Source organism: Rhea pennata, chromosome 13, assembly GCF_028389875.1.
Source record: "Rhea pennata isolate bPtePen1 chromosome 13, bPtePen1.pri, whole genome shotgun sequence".
Taxonomy (NCBI): Eukaryota; Metazoa; Chordata; class Aves; order Rheiformes; family Rheidae; genus Rhea; species Rhea pennata.
In genome coordinates this window covers 719760-736427 of record NC_084675.1, presented here as the reverse complement: position 1 = coordinate 736427, position 16668 = coordinate 719760, and the positions used below count along the sequence as shown (strand labels likewise).

Below are 16668 nucleotides of genomic sequence, written 5' to 3'. Positions count from 1 at the left end.
ACAGAGGACACTAATGCTGCCTGCTGTCAGCTGCCTGTGGCCCTCTGGGACGTAGCCAGCCCCCCAGGCCGCAGGACCAAAGACCTCTCCGGCACCCTTGGCTGAACAAAAGCCAAAGAGAGAAAGGGCACAATTTGCAACACTGAAACCAAGGAGAGCAGAGGCACAGCCACAGAGGCCCAGGTACTGCAAGCATGTATAACAGACAGCAAAAGAGACAGCATCTCTCTCGTTTGAAGGGAGTTGATTGCGAAAGTCTCCGAACCTCAGGAGCGCTCTTGCTGCCAAAAGAGCAGGGCAGGTGGCTGCTGTTGTTTGTGCTTGTCTGCTCATTACTGAGAGGGAGAAGATGATAAAAGGCCTGGTAGCCGAGGGCAACAATCTGTTGTGAAGAGGGCATAAAGTTATCATCCCTCCCTTGAGAAGAGGCCACCCTTGGTGCTTTTGCCCTCTCTCTCCGTGCCCTGGTGCATATTGCAAGCCTGACGCACAACGGGGGGCACACACTTGCTGCTCCCTGTTGGGCGAGGCAAGAGGAAAGCACTTGAGGTGCCAGGTTAATGCTGATGAGCCCTGGTGATCACAGGCAAAGGTGTCTGCTCGTGGGCTCCAGTCCACCTTTCCAAGTGTGCTCCAGTGGCGCAATGGGCCAGCGCGCAGCACTTATACAGCAGTGCAAAGCAGAGGGATGCTGAGGGTGTGAGTTCAAGCCTCACCTGGAGCATGGGCTTTTGATCAAGCAGCGCTTCCCCTTGCCTTGGGCAGGGCACCTGTGTAGCCGTGATGTCTGTCGCAACACAGACATCCCGGGAACTGTCAATACAGACACCCGGGACGAGCAGAAGCACTTGGGGCCCTTGCAGGCTTCACCGGGGCTCTGCCCACAGAGCACTCAGTTCAGGACCCCAGAGGCAGAGCTGGGCTCTCCTCCCTTCTCTGCAGCAGGTGCAGAGAAGGGAGCGTCCAGAGCTCACTCAGTGCTCAGATGCTATCATTTCCCTTTGACTTTTCAGCATTCGGACACTCTCCCAGCACCCGCTGCCCAGCCTCGCTGTGGCCGATCCTTCCTACACAACCCTTCCACCTCCAGGCAGGCCAGGAGGAAGCACTCTTGACTCTCCACAGCCACGCACTGGCGTGGAGCTGCAGGCAAAACCTGCCGCCCCACCGCTCCTCTCACGCTGCAGCTAAGGGAGAAAGGCGGCTCTGCCCTTCCACAGAGGGTGTCCTTCCCACAGCCAGCTTACAGCTTGGTCAGAACATGGAGGCATGGCCAAGCGTGGAGGCATAACCTCGGAAGTCACACGCTCCCCGTGGAGAAGAAAATGTGCTCTTCCTCCCAGGGAAGAGCTAGTGGTGTTGGGTCTCTGCGGAGTGCGATGGCAGCCACGGCTGGGCTGGGGTTGCAGGGTGGTGGTTTTGGTGTGGAGCTGAAAGTCCCCTTGCTGCAAAATGGGGAGCGAGGGCAAGAGAAAGGGAGGTGAAAAGCTGGGTGCTTTCCAGGCAGAGTCTCTCGGTTCTCAAGCTTTGCCCAGAGAATGCAGAAGCCTGAATGCTTTCCCAGAGGCACGCGCAGCTGCCACGGCAGCCCCACAGGAGAAGACGCTGCACAGTCGCTAGACAGCAGGACATCGTTTTAGGCACGAGCCCGTTGAATGTTTGGGACAGAGAGCACGGAAGAGCTTGTACCTCCTTCCTAGGCCACGGCATCTTTGGAAAGAAAGAAACCCTTGGCCCGTCCTTGCAGGTGCCTCCCTTGTCTTTCCAAACTCCCCCGCTCAGGCCGCGGGCTTTGCAAAACCCTTGCTGTGACTTGGATTCGAACCGAGGTTGCTGCGGCCACAACGCAGAGTACTAACCACTATACGATCACAGCTGCGCATGTGACTGACCGCCTTTGCTCCTTGGGCATTATTTCTCTCCTGCCTCCTTCAGGCAATAGGGTGGGAACAGCAAGGGCCTCTTAACTGCCCTTCCTGCAGGCACCCTGCAGCACCCATCCCCCATGCATGCTCCCAGGAGCAACAGAAGCTGACTCTGCAGCCCCATCACGCGCATTTGCCCCCACCTCCATTGGCAGGACCCCACCGCACGCCAGCAGAAGGGGCAGAACACAAGTCCTGTCTCCAGTAGCCCGCCTCCTACCTCAGGGAGGCTGGAAGCCTTCTCGCAAGAGACCGAGCAGCTGCAGCAACTCCAAGCTAGTCTTGGTCACAAATGCCAAGCACTGGACCCTCCAGGCACTCGAGGGAGAAGACACAAGATTTACCCATGGCTACCTTGGCCTTGAGAGCCACAGTGCCCTTGTAGGTCCTCCGCAGGACCTCTGCATGTCTCTGGGGGAAATTGGAAAATTCAGCCCCGCACAGACAGTATCACTTGTCGGGACCTAACTCTCGGTTGTACAGGAGAAGTGTAAATTCTGGGGATTGACTTGGACAACAAGACCACGGCGGGATTAAAGGGCTAGGTAAATCTGTGGTCAGGCCCATGCCAAAGCAAAAGGCTGAGCAGCAGCCTCCTCTGAGGCCTGCATGCAGGATCTTGAGGGTACGAGACCCTGGAAGGGCTGCTAAAGTGCCAAGAGGCCTCTGCTCTGGCAACTGCAGGCAGGCGGAGCCAGCCACCCTGCAGAGGAGCCGTTTCCTGGGAGGGATGTGGGAGAAGCCAGCACGCGCTTCCACCCCCCAGCAGATGCTGGGGAGTGCCACTCGTCATGGCTGCGGCAATTCCCCCCGCGGGTGCTGAGGAGGGTCTCTCAGGGTGGCTGTGGCAAGGGCTCCAGTGTGCACCTGTTGAGCCCAGGTGTGCCACCAAAAGGAGGCCGTCCCTGGGTGGGCTCGAACCACCAGCCTCTCGGTTAACAGCCGAGCGCGCTCACCCATTGCGCCACAGAGACCCCCACCAAGCGCTGTCTCCATGATGCTCCCTTCTGTGTCATCACACACCTTGGTGCTGAGGGACTGGCAATGCCCCTGATCCTGGGCCAGATCCCAAGACCCAGGCAAAGGCCCGGACAGAGACACACCCCGGTTTCCGTGCTGCTCCATGCACACAGAGCACTGCACGTGGAGGGCATGTGCACGCACCACGTGGTGCAGCTGGCTCGAGTGCAGGCCTTTTCTCAGTCTCTTGCAGCGTCACTTGCCCACGCGCTGTGCGTCGAGGGGGAGCTGGGCAGCGCAGCTCTCCTTAAAGGCCATTTCCCAGGCCTTTACCCGCCCTGCTCCCGGTGCTGGAGGCAGGGCAGTGGCCGCGCACACAGCACTGCTGACCTGGCTGAGGTGAGCCAGGGTGAGGGATTGGCTCCCCTCCCTCTGGCCACCCCTGCACGGAGCAAGGTGTAGAAGTGGTGCCAGCAGCGGGAGGCTCCTCTCCTGGACAAGCCCTGAGCACCACCCAGCATCCGCTGCCCGTAGGTACGGAGGGGTGCCTGTGCTTCCTGCAAGCCCCAGCACCATCAGACCCTGTCAGCGCCCTCAGGACCATTTTGCAGAGACTTCCGGAATAAGAAGTGCTTGAGGCAGGGGTTGTTTCCGAGCAGGCGTTTGAGTGAGGTTTCCTCTGCCTCAGCCCTTCTCAAGCTCTCCTCCTCCTCCGCTTTATCTGTTCGCTCTGCGTGGGGCTGGACTGACCCTGGCAGAGGACAGACTCGCCTTCCAGGGAGCCGGTTCTGTGCTCTAGGCGCACAGCAGTGCGTGAAGCCTCCTGGCTTGAAATGGAAGTACGGGCAGTTTTGTCCCACAGAGGCACACCTAGGAGAGCTGCAGCTGAATTTAACGCAGGAGGGCATTTGCCAAGGTGTTAGGAGCTAAGAAGCTGTGTGGGGCTGTGCTTGGAGGGGCCGGTCCCCGGCAGGACTGGGCTGGTGCCCACCAGTGGGTGCCCAGGCGGGTTGGGCCACTCCTCGCTGGTGGTCTCGTGGTCAGGATTTGGCACTCTCACCGCCGCGGCCTAGGTTCGATTCCCGGCCGGGGAAGGGCTCCCTATTGCCACAGCAAGCCAGGCCTCCCACCTTGGGGGCAGCCTGAAAGCAAGGGGACCTGATCAGTGCCACAAGAGCTCGGAGCAGGCACGGGGAACAGGGCATTTCCTCTCTTACAACAGCCATCCTGCGCTTGCTTGTGCACCCAGCTCCAGGGCAGTCCTGTCTTCTGACAAATCCCCCCTCGGTGAGGGAGAATATTTGTTTCCTGGTGGCTCCTGCGAGGCACTGGGTGACACAGAAAGGGTCTCCGGATCTGTGGGATGCGACTCGCCTGCCGCAGCAGCTGCCTTGTCTTTCTGGCCTGAGCTCCCCGCACTACCCAGTCCCCCAGAGGCCGCAGCAGGCGGCCCCGCAGCAAAGCCCAGGAGAGACCCTTCCCACGCTTCCCGGTGAATGTCACCACTGGCATGAGCGCTGGTGCTCTTGCACACTGACCGGGGCATTCGGAAGCTCCCCTTCCGTGCTCTCGAACCATCACCTGACAGCTGTGCCCAGGACAGGGTCCCTAGCAGGCTCCCTGAACAGTCCGCCCAGCCCTGCAACACAGCTGTCAGTCACGGGCTCTGGGGCTCCCTCAGACGGTCCCCAGCTGCCAGAGCGCCAAACCCCAGAGCCACCTGGGTCCCAGATCAGGAGCTGTCCGTCCTGACTTTGCCAGGCCCCACGGAGACGGAGCTTCCTCTTGGGATGCTGCCCCTTCCCTGCCCAGGGCTGAGCTAGCACTCGGATCTGGGGCCTGAAGACAGGAGAGAGGGGGCAGCACAGGGGCGGGCTGGGGAGCAGAGGATAGACGGCCACCCTCGCAGACAGGCAGACAAGCCCTGTGGGCAGGATTCCCTATCAAGTTGAAGACATGATGCATCGCATGATGAAACACGGAAGGGAAATGCTGCGTAGCAGAGGCTCTGTGGATCGATCACCCTCTGGGTCACGGGCCCACCTGCTCCCACTGCACTGCCACTCTGCTCCTGCGGTGGGCTCTGCGTGGGGTTTTCAGCGCAGGCGCTGCCTTTCCCAGGGCCGAGTGCCCAGATTTGCCCGCGGGCACCATTCCATTCGGTTTCAAAGCTGCACCTAGTAGCTCCCTGTAAGCCACGGTCAGCTCAAGGCTGCTTGACAGCTCTGTCAGCCTCTTTCAAATTCAAGGCTCCTTGAAGCCTGTCCACGAGTCTCCTCTGAACCAGGAACAAAGCATCTCCCTGTCCTTCAACAAACTCAGGAAGGGGCTTTGTGAATCCTTCCTGAGGAGCTGGATGACGGTCGCGCGCTTTTGGCCTGCTGCTGGCAGCAGCCTCTTCTTCTGTTGTCTTCTTTTACCCTCATTGTCCCTGCCCTCTTCCTAAGCACCTGCTTTGCTTGCAGACATGCCGCTTAGTAAAGGGGCAAGGGCTTTGGACCTCGTTTCTGCTGCCCCTCGCACTGGGATTCAACAGCACTCGTGTATCTATCTCCCGGACGTTGTGGAATCAGCCTGTGCCCCCAGAAGAGACAGAGGACACTAATGCTGCCTGCTGTCAGCTGCCTGTGGCCCTCTGGGACGTAGCCAGCCCCCCAGGCCGCAGGACCAAAGACCTCTCCGGCACCCTTGGCTGAACAAAAGCCAAAGAGAGAAAGGGCACAATTTGCAACACTGAAACCAAGGAGAGCAGAGGCACAGCCACAAAGGCCCAGGTACTGCAAGCATGTATAACAGACAGCAAAAGAGACAGCATCTCTCTCGTTTGAAGGGAGTTGATTGCGAAAGTCTCCGAACCTCAGGAGCGCTCTTGCTGCCAAAAGAGCAGGGCAGGTGGCTGCTGTTGTTTGTGCTTGTCTGCTCATTACTGAGAGGGAGAAGATGATAAAAGGCCTGGTAGCCGAGGGCAACAATCTGTTGTGAAGAGGGCATAAAGTTATCATCCCTCCCTTGAGAAGAGGCCACCCTTGGTGCTTTTGCCCTCTCTCTCCGTGCCCTGGTGCATATTGCAAGCCTGACGCACAACGGGGGGCACACACTTGCTGCTCCCTGTTGGGCGAGGCAAGAGGAAAGCACTTGAGGTGCCAGGTTAATGCTGATGAGCCCTGGTGATCACAGGCAAAGGTGTCTGCTCGTGGGCTCCAGTCCACCTTTCCAAGTGTGCTCCAGTGGCGCAATGGGCCAGCGCGCAGCACTTATACAGCAGTGCAAAGCAGAGGGATACTGAGGGTGTGAGTTCAAGCCTCACCTGGAGCATGGGCTTTTGATCAAGCAGCGCTTCCCCTTGCCTTGGGCAGGGCACCTGTGTAGCCGTGATGTCTGTCGCAACACAGACATCCCGGGAACTGTCAATACAGACACCCGGGACGAGCAGAAGCACTTGGGGCCCTTGCAGGCTTCACCGGGGCTCTGCCCACAGAGCACTCAGTTCAGGACCCCAGAGGCAGAGCTGGGCTCTCCTCCCTTCTCTGCAGCAGGTGCAGAGAAGGGAGCGTCCAGAGCTCGCTCAGTGCTCAGATGCTATCATTTCCCTTTGACTTTTCAGCATTCGGACACTCTCCCAGCACCCGCTGCCCAGCCTCGCTGTGGCCGATCCTTCCTACACAACCCTTCCACCTCCAGGCAGGCCAGGAGGAAGCACTCTTGACTCTCCACAGCCACGCACTGGCGTGGAGCTGCAGGCAAAACCTGCCGCCCCACCGCTCCTCTCACGCTGCAGCTAAGGGAGAAAGGCAGCTCTGCCCTTCCACAGAGGGTGTCCTTCCCACAGCCAGCTTACAGCTTGGTCAGAACATGGAGGCATGGCCAAGCGTGGAGGCATAACCTCGGAAGTCACACGCTCCCCGTGGAGAAGAAAATGTGCTCTTCCTCCCAGGGAAGAGCTAGTGGTGTTGGGTCTCTGCGGAGTGAGATGGCAGCCACGGCTGGGCTGGGGTTGCAGGGTGGTGGTTTTGGTGTGGAGCTGAAAGTCCCCTTGCTGCAAAATGGGGAGCGAGGGCAAGAGAAAGGGAGGTGAAAAGCTGGGTGCTTTCCAGGCAGAGTCTCTCGGTTCTCAAGCTTTGCCCAGAGAATGCAGAAGCCTGAATGCTTTCCCAGAGGCACGTGCAGCTGCCACGGCAGCCCCACAGGAGAAGACGCTGCACAGTCGCTAGACAGCAGGACATCGTTTTAGGCACGAGCCCGTTGAATGTTTGGGACAGAGAGCACGGAAGAGCTTGTACCTCCTTCCTAGGCCACGGCATCTTTGGAAAGAAAGAAACCCTTGGCCCGTCCTTGCAGGTGCCTCCCTTGTCTTTTCAAACTCCCCCGCTCAGGCCGCGGGCTTTGCAAAACCCTTGCTGTGACTCGGATTCGAACCGAGGTTGCTGCGGCCACAACGCAGAGTACTAACCACTATACGATCACAGCTGCGCATGTGACTGACCGCCTTTGCTCCTTGGGCATTATTTCTCTCCTGCCTCCTTCAGGCAATAGGGTGGGAACAGCAAGGGCCTCTTAACTGCCCTTCCTGCAGGCACCCTGCAGCACCCATCCCCCATGCATGCTCCCAGGAGCAACAGAAGCTGACTCTGCAGCCCCATCACGCGCATTTGCCCCCACCTCCATTGGCAGGACCCCACCGCACGCCAGCAGAAGGGGCAGAACACAAGTCCTGTCTCCAGTAGCCCGCCTCCTACCTCAGGGAGGCTGGAAGCCTTCTCGCAAGAGACCGAGCAGCTGCAGCAACTCCAAGCTAGTCTTGGTCACAAATGCCAAGCACTGGACCCTCCAGGCACTCGAGGGAGAAGACACAAGATTTACCCATGGCTACCTTGGCCTTGAGAGCCGCAGTGCCCTTGTAGGTCCTCCGCAGGACCTCTGCATGTCTCTGGGGGAAATTGGAAAATTCAGCCCCGCACAGACAGCATCACTTGTCGGGACCTAACTCTCGGTTGTACAGGAGAAGTGTAAATTCTGGGGATTGACTTGGACAACAAGACCACGGCGGGATTAAAGGGCTAGATAATTTGTGGTCAGGCTCATGCCAAAGCAAAAGGCTGAGCAGCAGCCTCCTCTGAGGCCTGCATGCAGGATCTTGAGGGTACGAGACCCTGGAAGGGCTGCTAAAGTGCCAAGAGGCCTCTGCTCTGGCAACTGCAGGCAGGCGGAGCCAGCCACCCTGCAGAGGAGCCGTTTCCTGGGAGGGATGTGGGAGAAGCCAGCACGCGCTTCCACCCCCCAGCAGATGCTGGGGAGTGCCACTCGTCATGGCTGTGGCAATTCTCCCCGCGGGTGCTGAGGAGGGTCTCTCAGGGTGGCTGTGGCAAGGGCTCCAGTGTGCACCTGTTGAGCCCAGGTGTGCCACCAAAAGGAGGCCGTCCCTGGGTGGGCTCGAACCACCAGCCTCTCGGTTAACAGCCGAGCGCGCTCACCCATTGCACCACAGAGACCCCCACCAAGCGCTGTCTCCATGATGCTCCCTTCTGTGTCATCACACACCTTGGTGCTGAGGGACTGGCAATGCCCCTGATCCTGGGCCAGATCCCAAGACCCAGGCAAAGGCCCGGACAGAGACACACCCCGGTTTCCGTGCTGCTCCATGCACACAGAGCACTGCACGTGGAGGGCATGTGCACGCACCACGTGGTGCAGCTGGCTCGAGCGCAGGCCTTTTCTCAGTCTCTTGCAGCGTCACTTGCCCACGCGCTGTGCGTCGAGGGGGAGCTGGGCAGCGCAGCTCTCCTTAAAGGCCATTTCCCAGGCCTTTACCCGCCCTGCTCCCGGTGCTGGAGGCAGGGCAGTGGCCACGCACACAGCACTGCTGACCTGGCTGAGGTGAGCCAGGGTGAGGGATTGGCTCCCCTCCCTCTGGCCACCCCTGCACGGAGCAAGGTGTAGAAGTGGTGCCAGCAGCGGGAGGCTCCTCTCCTGGACAAGCCCTGAGCACCACCCAGCATCCGCTGCCCGTAGGTACGGAGGGGTGCCTGTGCTTCCTGCAAGCCCCAGCACCATCAGACCCTGTCAGCGCCCTCAGGACCATTTTGCAGAGACTTCCGGAATAAGAAGTGCTTGAGGCAGGGGTTGTTTCCGAGCAGGCGTTTGAGTGAGGTTTCCTCTGCCTCAGCCCTTCTCAAGCTCTCCTCCTCCTCCGCTTTATCTGTTCGCTCTGCGTGGGGCTGGACTGACCCTGGCAGAGGACAGACTCGCCTTCCAGGGAGCCGGTTCTGTGCTCTAGGCGCACAGCAGTGCGTGAAGCCTCCTGGCTTGAAATGGAAGTACGGGCAGTTTTGTCCCACAGAGGCACACCTAGGAGAGCTGCAGCTGAATTTAACGCAGGAGGGCATTTGCCAAGGTGTTAGGAGCTAAGAAGCTGTGTGGGGCTGTGCTTGGAGGGGCCGGTCCCCGGCAGGACTGGGCTGGTGCCCACCAGTGGGTGCCCAGGCGGGTTGGGCCACTCCTCGCTGGTGGTCTCGTGGTCAGGATTTGGCACTCTCACCGCCGCGGCCTAGGTTCGATTCCCGGCCGGGGAAGGGCTCCCTATTGCCACAGCAAGCCAGGCCTCCCACCTTGGGGGCAGCCTGAAAGCAAGGGGACCTGATCAGTGCCACAAGAGCTCGGAGCAGGCACGGGGAACAGGGCATTTCCTCTCTTACAACAGCCATCCTGCGCTTGCTTGTGCACCCAGCTCCAGGGCAGTCCTGTCTTCTGACAAATCCCCCCTCGGTGAGGGAGAATATTTGTTTCCTGGTGGCTCCTGCGAGGCACTGGGTGACACAGAAAGGGTCTCCGGATCTGTGGGATGCGACTCGCCTGCCGCAGCAGCTGCCTTGTCTTTCTGGCCTGAGCTCCCCGCACTACCCAGTCCCCCAGAGGCCGCAGCAGGCGGCCCCGCAGCAAAGCCCAGGAGAGACCCTTCCCACGCTTCCCGATGAATGTCACCACTGGCATGAGCGCTGGTGCTCTTGCACACTGACCGGGGCATTCGGAAGCTCCCCTTCCGTGCTCTCGAACCATCACCTGACAGCTGTGCCCAGGACAGGGTCCCTAGCAGGCTCCCTGAACAGTCCGCCCAGCCCTGCAACACAGCTGTCAGTCACGGGCTCTGGGGCTCCCTCAGACGGTCCCCAGCTGCCAGAGCGCCAAACCCCAGAGCCACCTGGGTCCCAGATCAGGAGCTGTCTGTCCTGACTTTGCCAGGCCCCACGGAGACGGAGCTTCCTCTTAGGATGCTGCCCCTTCCCTGCCCAGGGCTGAGCTAGCACTCGGATCTGGGGCCTGAAGACAGGAGAGAGGGGGCAGCACAGGGGCGGGCTGGGGAGCAGAGGATAGACGGCCACCCTCGCAGACAGGCAGACAAGCCCTGTGGGCAGGATTCCCTATCAAGTTGAAGACATGATGCATCGCATGATGAAACACGGAAGGGAAATGCTGCGTAGCAGAGGCTCTGTGGATCGATCACCCTCTGGGTCACGGGCCCAGCTGCTCCCACTGCACTGCCACTCTGCTCCTGCGGCGGGCTCTGCGTGGGGTTTTCAGCGCAGGCGCTGCCTTTCCCAGGGCCGAGTGCCCAGATTTGCCCGCGGGCACCATTCCATTCGGTTTCAAAGCTGCACCTAGTAGCTCCCTGTAAGCCACGGTCAGCTCAAGGCTGCTTGACAGCTCTGTCAGCCTCTTTCAAATTCAAGGCTCCTTGAAGCCTGTCCACGAGTCTCCTCTGAACCAGGAACAAAGCATCTCCCTGTCCTTCAACAAACTCAGGAAGGGGCTTTGTGAATCCTTCCTGAGGAGCTGGATGACGGTCGCGCGCTTTTGGCCTGCTGCTGGCAGCAGCCTCTTCTTCTGTTGTCTTCTTTTACCCTCATTGTCCCTGCCCTCTTCCTAAGCACCTGCTTTGCTTGCAGACATGCCGCTTAGTAAAGGGGCAAGGGCTTTGGACCTCGTTTCTGCTGCCCCTCGCACTGGGATTCAACAGCACTCGTGTATCTATCTCCCGGACGTTGTGGAATCAGCCTGTGCCCCCAGAAGAGACAGAGGACACTAATGCTGCCTGCTGTCAGCTGCCTGTGGCCCTCTGGGACGTAGCCAGCCCCCCAGGCCGCAGGACCAAAGACCTCTCCGGCACCCTTGGCTGAACAAAAGCCAAAGAGAGAAAGGGCACAATTTGCAACACTGAAACCAAGGAGAGCAGAGGCACAGCCACAGAGGCCCAGGTACTGCAAGCATGTATAACAGACAGCAAAAGAGACAGCATCTCTCTCGTTTGAAGGGAGTTGATTGCGAAAGTCTCCGAACCTCAGGAGCGCTCTTGCTGCCAAAAGAGCAGGGCAGGTGGCTGCTGTTGTTTGTGCTTGTCTGCTCATTACTGAGAGGGAGAAGATGATAAAAGGCCTGGTAGCCGAGGGCAACAATCTGTTGTGAAGAGGGCATAAAGTTATCATCCCTCCCTTGAGGAGAGGTCACCCTTGGTGCTTTTGCCCTCTCTCTCCGTGCCCTGGTGCATATTGCAAGCCTGACGCACAACGGGGGGCACACACTTGCTGCTCCCTGTTGGGCGAGGCAAGAGGAAAGCACTTGAGGTGCCAGGTTAATGCTGATGAGCCCTGGTGATCACAGGCAAAGGTGTCTGCTCGTGGGCTCCAGTCCACCTTTCCAAGTGTGCTCCAGTGGCGCAATGGGCCAGCGCGCAGCACTTATACAGCAGTGCAAAGCAGAGGGATGCTGAGGGTGTGAGTTCAAGCCTCACCTGGAGCATGGGCTTTTGATCAAGCAGCGCTTCCCCTTGCCTTGGGCAGGGCACCTGTGTAGCCGTGATGTCTGTCGCAACACAGACATCCCGGGAACTGTCAATACAGACACCCGGGACGAGCAGAAGCACTTGGGGCCCTTGCAGGCTTCACCGGGGCTCTGCCCACAGAGCACTCAGTTCAGGACCCCAGAGGCAGAGCTGGGCTCTCCTCCCTTCTCTGCAGCAGGTGCAGAGAAGGGAGCGTCCAGAGCTCGCTCAGTGCTCAGATGCTATCATTTCCCTTTGACTTTTCAGCATTCGGACACTCTCCCAGCACCCGCTGCCCAGCCTCGCTGTGGCCGATCCTTCCTACACAACCCTTCCACCTCCAGGCAGGCCAGGAGGAAGCACTCTTGACTCTCCACAGCCACGCACTGGCGTGGAGCTGCAGGCAAAACCTGCCGCCCCACCGCTCCTCTCACGCTGCAGCTAAGGGAGAAAGGCGGCTCTGCCCTTCCACAGAGGGTGTCCTTCCCACAGCCAGCTTACAGCTTGGTCAGAACATGGAGGCATGGCCAAGCGTGGAGGCATAACCTCGGAAAAGTCACACGCTCCCCGTGGAGAAGAAAATGTGCTCTTCCTCCCAGGGAAGAGCTAGTGGTGTTGGGTCTCTGCGGAGTGAGATGGCAGCCACGGCTGGGCTGGGGTTGCAGGGTGGTGGTTTTGGTGTGGAGCTGAAAGTCCCCTTGCTGCAAAATGGGGAGCGAGGGGAAGAGAAAGGGAGGTGAAAAGCTGGGTGCTTTCCAGGCAGAGTCTCTCAGTTCTCAAGCTTTTGCCCAGAGAATGCAGAAGCCTGAATGCTTTCCCAGAGGCACGCGCAGCTGCCACGGCAGCCCCACAGGAGAAGACGCTGCACAGTCGCTAGACAGCAGGACATCGTTTTAGGCACGAGCCCGTTGAATGTTTGGGACAGAGAGCACGGAAGAGCTTGTACCTCCTTCCTAGGCCACGGCATCTTTGGAAAGAAAGAAACCCTTGGCCCGTCCTTGCAGGTGCCTCCCTTGTCTTTTCAAACTCCCCCGCTCAGGCCGCGGGCTTTGCAAAACCCTTGCTGTGACTCGGATTCGAACCGAGGTTGCTGCGGCCACAACGCAGAGTACTAACCACTATACGATCACAGCTGCGCATGTGACTGACCGCCTTTGCTCCTTGGGCATTATTTCTCTCCTGCCTCCTTCAGGCAATAGGGTGGGAACAGCAAGGGCCTCTTAACTGCCCTTCCTGCAGGCACCCTGCAGCACCCATCCCCCATGCATGCTCCCAGGAGCAACAGAAGCTGACTCTGCAGCCCCATCACGCGCATTTGCCCCCACCTCCATTGGCAGGACCCCACCGCACGCCAGCAGAAGGGGCAGAACACAAGTCCTGTCTCCAGTAGCCCGCCTCCTACCTCAGGGAGGCTGGAAGCCTTCTCGCAAGAGACCGAGCAGCTGCAGCAACTCCAAGCTAGTCTTGGTCACAAATGCCAAGCACTGGACCCTCCAGGCACTCGAGGGAGAAGACACAAGATTTACCCATGGCTACCTTGGCCTTGAGAGCCGCAGTGCCCTTGTAGGTCCTCCGCAGGACCTCTGCATGTCTCTGGGGGAAATTGGAAAATTCAGCCCCGCACAGACAGTATCACTTGTCGGGACCTAACTCTCGGTTGTACAGGAGAAGTGTAAATTCTGGGGATTGACTTGGACAACAAGACCACGGCGGGATTAAAGGGCTAGGTAAATCTGTGGTCAGGCTCATGCCAAAGCAAAAGGCTGAGCAGCAGCCTCCTCTGAGGCCTGCATGCAGGATCTTGAGGGTACGAGACCCTGGAAGGGCTGCTAAAGTGCCAAGAGGCCTCTGCTCTGGCAACTGCAGGCAGGCGGAGCCAGCCACCCTGCAGAGGAGCCGTTTCCTGGGAGAGATGTGGGAGAAGCCAGCACGCGCTTCCACCCCCCAGCAGATGCTGGGGAGTGCCACTCGTCATGGCTGCGGCAATTCCCCCCGCGGGTGCTGAGGAGGGTCTCTCAGGGTGGCTGTGGCAAGGGCTCCAGTGTGCACCTGTTGAGCCCAGGTGTGCCACCAAAAGGAGGCCGTCCCTGGGTGGGCTCGAACCACCAGCCTCTCGGTTAACAGCCGAGCGTGCTCACCCATTGCGCCACAGAGACCCCCACCAAGCGCTGTCTCCATGATGCTCCCTTCCGTGTCATCACACACCTTGGTGCTGAGGGACTGGCAATGCCCCTGATCCTGGGCCAGATCCCAAGACCCAGGCAAAGGCCCGGACAGAGACACACCCCGGTTTCCGTGCTGCTCCATGCACACAGAGCACTGCACGTGGAGGGCATGTGCACGCACCACGTGGTGCAGCTGGTTCGAGCGCAGGCCTTTTCTCAGTCTCTTGCAGCGTCACTTGCCCACGCGCTGTGTGTCGAGGGGGAGCTGGGCAGCGCAGCTCTCCTTAAAGGCCATTTCCCAGGCCTTTACCCCGCCCTGCTCCCGGTGCTGGAGGCAGGGCAGTGGCCGCGCACACAGCACTGCTGACCTGGCTGAGGTGAGCCAGGGTGAGGGATTGGCTCCCCTCCCTCTGGCCACCCCTGCACGGAGCAAGGTGTAGAAGTGGTGCCAGCAGCGGGAGGCTCCTCTCCTGGACAAGCCCTGAGCACCACCCAGCATCCGCTGCCCGTAGGTACGGAGGGGTGCCTGTGCTTCCTGCAAGCCCCAGCACCATCAGACCCTGTCAGCGCCCTCAGGACCATTTTGCAGAGACTTCCGGAATAAGAAGTGCTTGAGGCAGGGGTTGTTTCCGAGCAGGCGTTTGAGTGAGGTTTCCTCTGCCTCAGCCCTTCTCAAGCTCTCCTCCTCCTCCGCTTTATCTGTTCGCTCTGCGTGGGGCTGGACTGACCCTGGCAGAGGACAGACTCGCCTTCCAGGGAGCCGGTTCTGTGCTCTAGGCGCACAGCAGTGCGTGAAGCCTCCTGGCTTGAAATGGAAGTACGGGCAGTTTTGTCCCACAGAGGCACACCTAGGAGAGCTGCAGCTGAATTTAACGCAGGAGGGCATTTGCCAAGGTGTTAGGAGCTAAGAAGCTGTGTGGGGCTGTGCTTGGAGGGGCCGGTCCCCGGCAGGACTGGGCTGGTGCCCACCAGTGGGTGCCCAGGCGGGTTGGGCCACTCCTCGCTGGTGGTCTCGTGGTCAGGATTTGGCACTCTCACCGCCGTGGCCTAGGTTCGATTCCCGGCCGGGGAAGGGCTCCCTATTGCCACAGCAAGCCAGGCCTCCCACCTTGGGGGCAGCCTGAAAGCAAGGGGACCTGATCAGTGCCACAAGAGCTCGGAGCAGGCACGGGGAACAGGGCATTTCCTCTCTTACAACAGCCATCCTGCGCTTGCTTGTGCACCCAGCTCCAGGGCAGTCCTGTCTTCTGACAAATCCCCCCTCGGTGAGGGAGAATATTTGTTTCCTGGTGGCTCCTGCGAGGCATTGGGTGACACAGAAAGGGTCTCCGGATCTGTGGGATGCGACTCGCCTGCCGCAGCAGCTGCCTTGTCTTTCTGGCCTGAGCTCCCCGCACTACCCAGTCCCCCAGAGGCCGCAGCAGGCGGCCCCGCAGCAAAGCCCAGGAGAGACCCTTCCCACGCTTCCCGGTGAATGTCACCACTGGCATGAGCGCTGGTGCTCTTGCACACTGACCGGGGCATTCGGAAGCTCCCCTTCCGTGCTCTCGAACCATCACCTGACAGCTGTGCCCAGGACAGGGTCCCTAGCAGGCTCCCTGAACAGTCCGCCCAGCCCTGCAACACAGCTGTCAGTCACGGGCTCTGGGGCTCCCTCAGACGGTCCCCAGCTGCCAGAGCGCCAAACCCCAGAGCCACCTGGGTCCCAAATCAGGAGCTGTCTGTCCTGACTTTGCCAGGCCCCACGGAGACGGAGCTTCCTCTTGGGATGCTGCCCCTTCCCTGCCCAGGGCTGAGCTAGCACTCGGATCTGGGGCCTGAAGACAGGAGAGAGGGGGCAGCACAGGGGCGGGCTGGGGAGCAGAGGATAGACGGCCACCCGCGCAGACAGGCAGACAAGCCCTGTGGGCAGGATTCCCTATCAAGTTGAAGACATGATGCATCGCGTGATGAAACACGGAAGGGAAATGCTGCGTAGCAGAGGCTCTGTGGATCGATCACCCTCTGGGTCACGGGCCCAGCTGCTCCCACTGCACTGCCACTCTGCTCCTGCGGCGGGCTCTGCGTGGGGTTTTCAGTGCAGGCGCTGCCTTTCCCAGGGCCGAGTGGCCAGATTTGCCCGCGGGCACCATTCCATTCGGTTTCAAAGCTGCACCTAGTAGCTCCCTGTAAGCCACGGTCAGCTCAAGGCTGCTTGACAGCTCTGTCAGCCTCTTTCAAATTCAAGGCTCCTTGAAGCCTGTCCACGAGTCTCCTCTGAACCAGGAACAAAGCATCTCCCTGTCCTTCAACAAACTCAGGAAGGGGCTTTGTGAATCCTTCCTGAGGAGCTGGATGACGGTCGCGCGCTTTTGGCCTGCTGCTGGCAGCAGCCTCTTCTTCTGTTGTCTTCTTTTACCCTCATTGTCCCTGCCCTCTTCCTAAGCACCTGCTTTGCTTGCAGACATGCCGCTTAGTAAAGGGGCAAGGGCTTTGGACCTCGTTTCTGCTGCCCCTCGCACTGGGATTCAACAGCACTCGTGTATCTATCTCCCGGACGTTGTGGAACCAACCTGTGCCCCCAGAAGAGACAGAGGACACTAATGCTGCCTGCTGTCAGCTGCCTGTGGCCCTCTGGGACGTAGCCAGCCCCCCAGGCCGCAGGACCAAAGACCTCTCCGGCACCCTTGGCTGAACAAAAGCCAAAGAGAGAAAGGGCACAATTTGCAACACTGAAACCAAGGAGAGCAGAGGCACAGCCACAGAGGCCCAGGTACTGCAAGCATGTATAACAGACAGCAAAAGAGACAGCATCTCTCTCGTTTGA

General features: G+C 59.7%; 8 non-coding genes across 8 annotated transcripts; 3 read left to right on the top strand and 5 right to left on the bottom strand.

The window, feature by feature from the left end:
- The first annotated feature begins 630 nt into the window (after positions 1 to 630).
- On the top strand, positions 631 to 724 carry TRNAI-UAU (transfer RNA isoleucine (anticodon UAU)). The gene is made up of 2 exons: positions 631 to 668; positions 689 to 724. It is a non-coding gene; the product is annotated as a tRNA-Ile (tRNA).
- A 2101-nt stretch (positions 725 to 2825) lies between these two features.
- On the bottom strand, positions 2826 to 2899 carry TRNAN-GUU (transfer RNA asparagine (anticodon GUU)). Its single transcript has one exon. It is a non-coding gene; the product is annotated as a tRNA-Asn (tRNA).
- A 3207-nt stretch (positions 2900 to 6106) lies between these two features.
- Positions 6107 to 6200, top strand: TRNAI-UAU (transfer RNA isoleucine (anticodon UAU)). The gene is made up of 2 exons: positions 6107 to 6144; positions 6165 to 6200. It is a non-coding gene; the product is annotated as a tRNA-Ile (tRNA).
- Positions 6201 to 7280: 1080 nt separating this feature from the next.
- Positions 7281 to 7352, bottom strand: TRNAH-GUG (transfer RNA histidin (anticodon GUG)). Its single transcript has one exon. It is a non-coding gene; the product is annotated as a tRNA-His (tRNA).
- A 948-nt stretch (positions 7353 to 8300) lies between these two features.
- On the bottom strand, positions 8301 to 8374 carry TRNAN-GUU (transfer RNA asparagine (anticodon GUU)). Its single transcript has one exon. It is a non-coding gene; the product is annotated as a tRNA-Asn (tRNA).
- Positions 8375 to 11581: 3207 nt separating this feature from the next.
- Positions 11582 to 11675, top strand: TRNAI-UAU (transfer RNA isoleucine (anticodon UAU)). The gene is made up of 2 exons: positions 11582 to 11619; positions 11640 to 11675. It is a non-coding gene; the product is annotated as a tRNA-Ile (tRNA).
- A 1083-nt stretch (positions 11676 to 12758) lies between these two features.
- TRNAH-GUG (transfer RNA histidin (anticodon GUG)) lies at positions 12759 to 12830 on the bottom strand. Its single transcript has one exon. It is a non-coding gene; the product is annotated as a tRNA-His (tRNA).
- A 949-nt stretch (positions 12831 to 13779) lies between these two features.
- Positions 13780 to 13853, bottom strand: TRNAN-GUU (transfer RNA asparagine (anticodon GUU)). Its single transcript has one exon. It is a non-coding gene; the product is annotated as a tRNA-Asn (tRNA).
- Positions 13854 to 16668: the final 2815 nt, after the last annotated feature.